This window comes from Rhinolophus sinicus, chromosome 14 (assembly GCF_057876585.1).
Source record: "Rhinolophus sinicus isolate RSI-liver-muscle chromosome 14, RSI-T2T, whole genome shotgun sequence".
In the NCBI taxonomy this organism is placed as follows: domain Eukaryota; kingdom Metazoa; phylum Chordata; class Mammalia; order Chiroptera; family Rhinolophidae; genus Rhinolophus; species Rhinolophus sinicus.
In genome coordinates this window covers 138,380,857-138,385,794 of record NC_142514.1, presented here as the reverse complement: position 1 = coordinate 138,385,794, position 4,938 = coordinate 138,380,857, and the positions used below count along the sequence as shown (strand labels likewise).

Genomic DNA, 4,938 nt, shown 5'->3' with positions numbered 1-4,938 from the left:
TGAAACCAGAATTTTGAAAAACAGCTCTAAACAAAGGTCAAGTGCTTCAAGGTGTTTTGGTGGGTGGCATGGAAACAGTGTGGGGATACGGCCTAGAAGCCTAATGAGCTTGATTTTCATGTTTCATAACACCTGGCAGATGAGCTGATGTAGGCCTGCCTCATTCAGAAATATCCCCTCACGCAGCATCCAGCTGCCTCACTGAATGCTGAATTGGTGCCCAGAGCGCTTAATTTTTCTTGAAGTAGATAGAAGCTTTCTTTTTCTTCCCCCCCTTTAGCACATCTAATTACAGTTTTGTAGGTAGACAGCTCAGCCTTGTGGATTTTAAATGAATAAAAAAATACATGTCTATAAAATAATTCCACACTTTCTAGAGTCAGCAATCCAGAAAAAGAACAGTAATGAATCAGGATAAAAATGAAAAAGACAGCCCGTTGCTAAAATAACCGTAGCCAGCCAAGCCCAGGCATAGAACCATGAGGGCGTGAGCAGCAGGCTCGGATCCCTTTGGTTTTGTACAAAACACAGTTGTTCCAACGAGCTCCTCTCAGTCCCGGTCAAATCACAAGCAACAAATTAGAAAAGAGTAGAACATGGGCGTGAACACAAATAACGGATAACGTGAGTCTGAGAAGCACCTACGAGCAGTCAGGCAGTCATGTGGGCAACTTGAATGAGGAGCCCTCAGCCTGACAGAAGAGCCGGTCAGGAGGAGTCAGGTCCCAGTCCTGCCGCTGGCTGTGTGACTCCAGCAAGGAGCTTGACTTCTCTGAGCCATGTGCTTCTCCTCAGCCCTGTGCTCAGGTTTTCCCTTCTCAGGCCTGGACAGAAACTCCTCTTGCCCTAGGTGCAAATTCATATTCATTCTTCAAAACCTGTTTCAGATGGCCTTGGGGTCCAGAGCATGGCAGGAAAGGAGAGGACTCTCCCCTGTCACTCTGCCTATTGTGAAGACCTTGGGGCTAAACCATTTAACAATAGCTACCAACATGCGTCTACTCAGGTCTTTGACACAAGGGTTTGTAAACATACAACAAAAATTTATCGAACAGCTAGCTTTAAAAATTCAGCTTGAGACCCGGGATGGGAGAGGTGGCAGCTGCAGCCTGGGATCCCCAGGGACTCCCCGAGTGGCTGCTTCCCCCAGTGGACCTGCCCAGGGACTCCAGCCCACCTGGCCAGCCACGTCTGTGCCAAGCTCAAGCCAGAAGCTCAAAATGGGTGAGGCTACAGCTCCTGGTGACCCCTGCACCCTAAAGGCTCCGGCAGGTCCTGGTCGTGGTGCTGTAAGATGTCATGCTGCCCATGTGGTCCCTCTAGTGCCCTGAGAGGAGACCTCCACCCCATGACACCCTAGCAACCGTCAGGATTCTGTCCACAACCAGCCGCCTGCCTCGCCACCCCGACAGGCCCTGTGGTTGTCCAGGCTAGGCCTCTGATCCACTGCATTTATGCCGAGAGCCCCTGAGCCGCATCCACTGGCCTCTTTCCACCCAGAAGCATCAATCAAGGACAACGCCTGGCCCACAGAAGGACCTTTCACAAGAGGTGGGCCAGGCCCCCCAGCTCACTCTGGTGGTGATGCTAGAAGATAGTGACCACCCCAGACCCCTAACTGAGGGCTTCGCCAACGCAGCTCCCAACTTCATCCCAGCGAGAAGAGCTGAGTCCATGATGATTGTTAACCAGGCAATGCCTCCACCCAGAGACCTGGAACCTACATTTTAGCCATCTGCCCTGCCTGCAGACCCTCTGGAGAACCCGTCGCCAACCCCAGATGCTGTTCTGGAGCCCCCACTGCTGTCCAGCCTTCACACCCCCTCCTCAGTCCCTGGGCCTTGGCCCCCTTCTTCCGTTTCATCCGCTCCCAGCTGGAGAGCTTTGCTGACGTCCTCCTCACACCCAGCAAAGCCCCACAGCCCCTCCCATCACCCCCCAAGAAGTTGGAGTTGAAGATTGCCATCTCAGAGGCCCATCAGTGCAGGGCTGCTGAAGGTCCTGCATCTGTCCGTCCCCAAGGCCACAATCTGTGGGCTGAAGCCACATCTGCCCTGATCCGGGGCCCCCTGGCTCAGACACCTGCAGCTGGCCCTCTGCTCCATGCCACCCAAGCTGGCCACGGCCCCACCACCCCCTCCAGCCTGTCTCCAGAAAGAGGTCTTCCCTCTGGGAGGAGTGGGAGGCTCTCCCCCTTGTAATCTCTTGCTCATCCACTGCTTCCACTTCCTCCTTCTCTGAACCTGCCGAACCCAGGATGGGCTCAACCAAGGGGAAGGAGTCAAGGGCCTCAGAGAACCAGGTACTTTTAGACGCCGAGACCAAGACAATGGGAAAGGTTTCCCAAGTCAGAACACGCAGGACACAGGCCTGTCCTCAACTAAGCCTCACACCAACAGGGCTGCCTCAGCCAATCAGGTTGAACAGAAAAGCGTTCAGCGCGGAAGAAACTGACACCAGCAAGAATTCCCTATGACCAGAAGGACCTTTGAGATCATCTGCGAGGAACCTCTGGAGCACAAGGGGACTCTGAGTTTCAGCAGCTCAAGGAAGCTGCGGTAGAATCTTGGGACAGTAGCCTTCCTTGCTCCCAGCGGCCATCTTGTGGGGTCCAGGCTGCAGCTGGCAGGACCCTTACTCCCAACCTGACCCCCAGCCCAGATGTGGAAACCCTGCTGCAGCAGCGGCGAGAGGAGCTGGATGCCTTGCTCCTGGGAGAGAAGGAAGTGGATTAGGGAGCAGGCCCCATCAGCGCTAGGAGCCACATCTGTGTATCTGTATATCCATCCTAGCTGGAGGGGAAGCCTCTGAGACCTTTTATTTTTTTTTCTATGTATTTCTAGTAAAGTTCTTAATGTTTCTGGGGGGAAAAGTGAACTTGAATGTGACTTACTGTTCCTAAGGATAGCTCTCAATCATTGGAAAAAGGATACATTAGCTTCAGTTCAATAGGAAAATGCATAAAATATTTTAAGGTAGTTTTTTATTCAAAATGGTTAGAATAAGCTTTGATGCTCTCAGAAATGTACTTGCAAAACTTCTTTTTAAAAGTTCACTTTTAGGAAACACCTTCTTCTTCAAAGAAACCAACATCACTGTGTTTCCACAAATGTCTTGCTCTTTAGGTCAGGGGCCATGCCACACTTCATTATTGTGCTGTGAGGTGACCCCCAGGCTTCCTTACATGCGGAGGGTATGTGACCTTGGGCTCATGCAGCAGAGCTCTCTGGAGCATGCTGACCTTGGGCCCGGCCCTTTGCTCCCCGAAGCCTGTCAGCAGCCTTGACTTCTGTCCCCACCCCTTGCCCAGGCCTCCAGTGGCACACGGTAGATCCTCCTGAAGTTGGAGGATGTGGGAGTAGGAGGCAGAACACAGAGCCACGGGTTTTGTAACTCACACCTGTGTCTGTTCTTGGTCCCCTGGGAGCTCTGTGAAGGACCAGCATACCCAAAGCCAGCATCAAAAATCATTCACGACCTTCAGAGGCAGAACTGTCTGGGGATCCAACGAGACTGCAGCTGGGGTTTTGTAAACAGTAAAAAGAGGTGCATGTTTACCGCAGATTCTCAGTAAACATCCTGAGTGGTAATGAGCCACCACCAGGGATCAAAAATGGCCTCTGCTGCCCTGCCTTGCCCTGCCTTGCAGACATCTGCACCGGGACGCCTGCTTTTTCTCTCCGGTGATGCAGTGACGCTCCAACATGCCGTGTTTTCCAGTCCCAAACTGGTGCCTTTCATGATAGCTTTTGATGCTGAGGGTAGCCCTGGGAGGATGTGGGCAACATGTTACCATCACCACTTGACCAGGGAGCCCCCAGGAGGGTCCCGAGGGAGGGTGACCTGCCCCAAATCACGCAAATCCTGAGGCCACACTACGGCCAAACCAGACCCTGACCTCTCCCTAGGGCCTCTCTGCACCCCAGGGCCTGTGAAGGCCCGCAGCCTGCTCCCTCTGCTGCACACACCTGAGCAGCAGGCCAGCTGCAGGCAGCTTCTCCCCATCCCGCAGCCCCTCGCTGAGAGGGCAGAGAAAATCGGAAGGACGTTCCTACACGGAGAGTGGAACCACCTGGCACATCACAAGCACTGCGTTTGAGACCTGGTGTCACCTTCCAGAGGGGAGAGAATGTATATTTGTAACTGTCAGAAACGTGATACAACTGTCAAAGTCCAGGAGGTCTGCCATGTAAATTGTGACTCAGAGACATACAAGGTAGAGGGAGCCAGGGGGCGGGGGAGGCTTCTTTAAGGACTCACCTTACCTGTGTCTAACAGGTTGGTCAAGGGGAGTCAATGGAGGCACGATGACCAGCCAGGGTAAGAAGCAGGAGGAAAGGAATTGTGGGATACCTGTCTTTATTCATTCCCTGAACCACTAGTTACTTACTGCATCCTGCATCCAGCAGTGAGGAGGTGAGGGGGCTGCGGGCGATGAGGATATATGGTGAAGAAGTGGAGATAGCCAGTGCAGACAACCCTTGCAAGAAGTTTACCCGTAAAGAGATGGAGAAAAACAGGCTGGGAGCTGGAGAGGACTGTGAGGAGAGGGGAGGTTTCATGTAGATGCTAATAGAAGGAGCCAGCTGAGCCGCAGGGAGAAGGTGAAGGTTGAGGAAGAAGATCGGGCAGTGAAAGGAGCAAGGTCTCGGAGTGGGAGCGGGTGCGGGAGAGGGAGCCCCTGCGTATGGTGAGCACACGGCCTGGGTCACTGCGGTCAGGACTAGACTAGAGCTGTCTGTCTGCACAGGGTAAATGGAGGCTGCCGGGTTCCCGCCTCGCCAGCCCTGGACGGGAGGGAGCCTGGGATGGGGGCCTCACTGGAGTGACCATCCAGGGTACATGCCCGGGCAGAAGGGGCACCGTGGGGGTGGCTGCAAGCTTCTCCGGCCTTTTAAAGGAGATTCCTGAGATTTAGGGGACAGGACTGGCTGGCTG

At 53.7% G+C, this 4,938-nt stretch overlaps 1 pseudogene; it reads left to right on the top strand.

The window, feature by feature from the left end:
- The first annotated feature begins 1,086 nt into the window (after window positions 1-1,086).
- Window positions 1,087-2,766, top strand: LOC109444807 (proline-rich protein 14 pseudogene; annotated as a pseudogene).
- The last annotated feature ends 2,172 nt before the right edge of the window (window positions 2,767-4,938 follow it).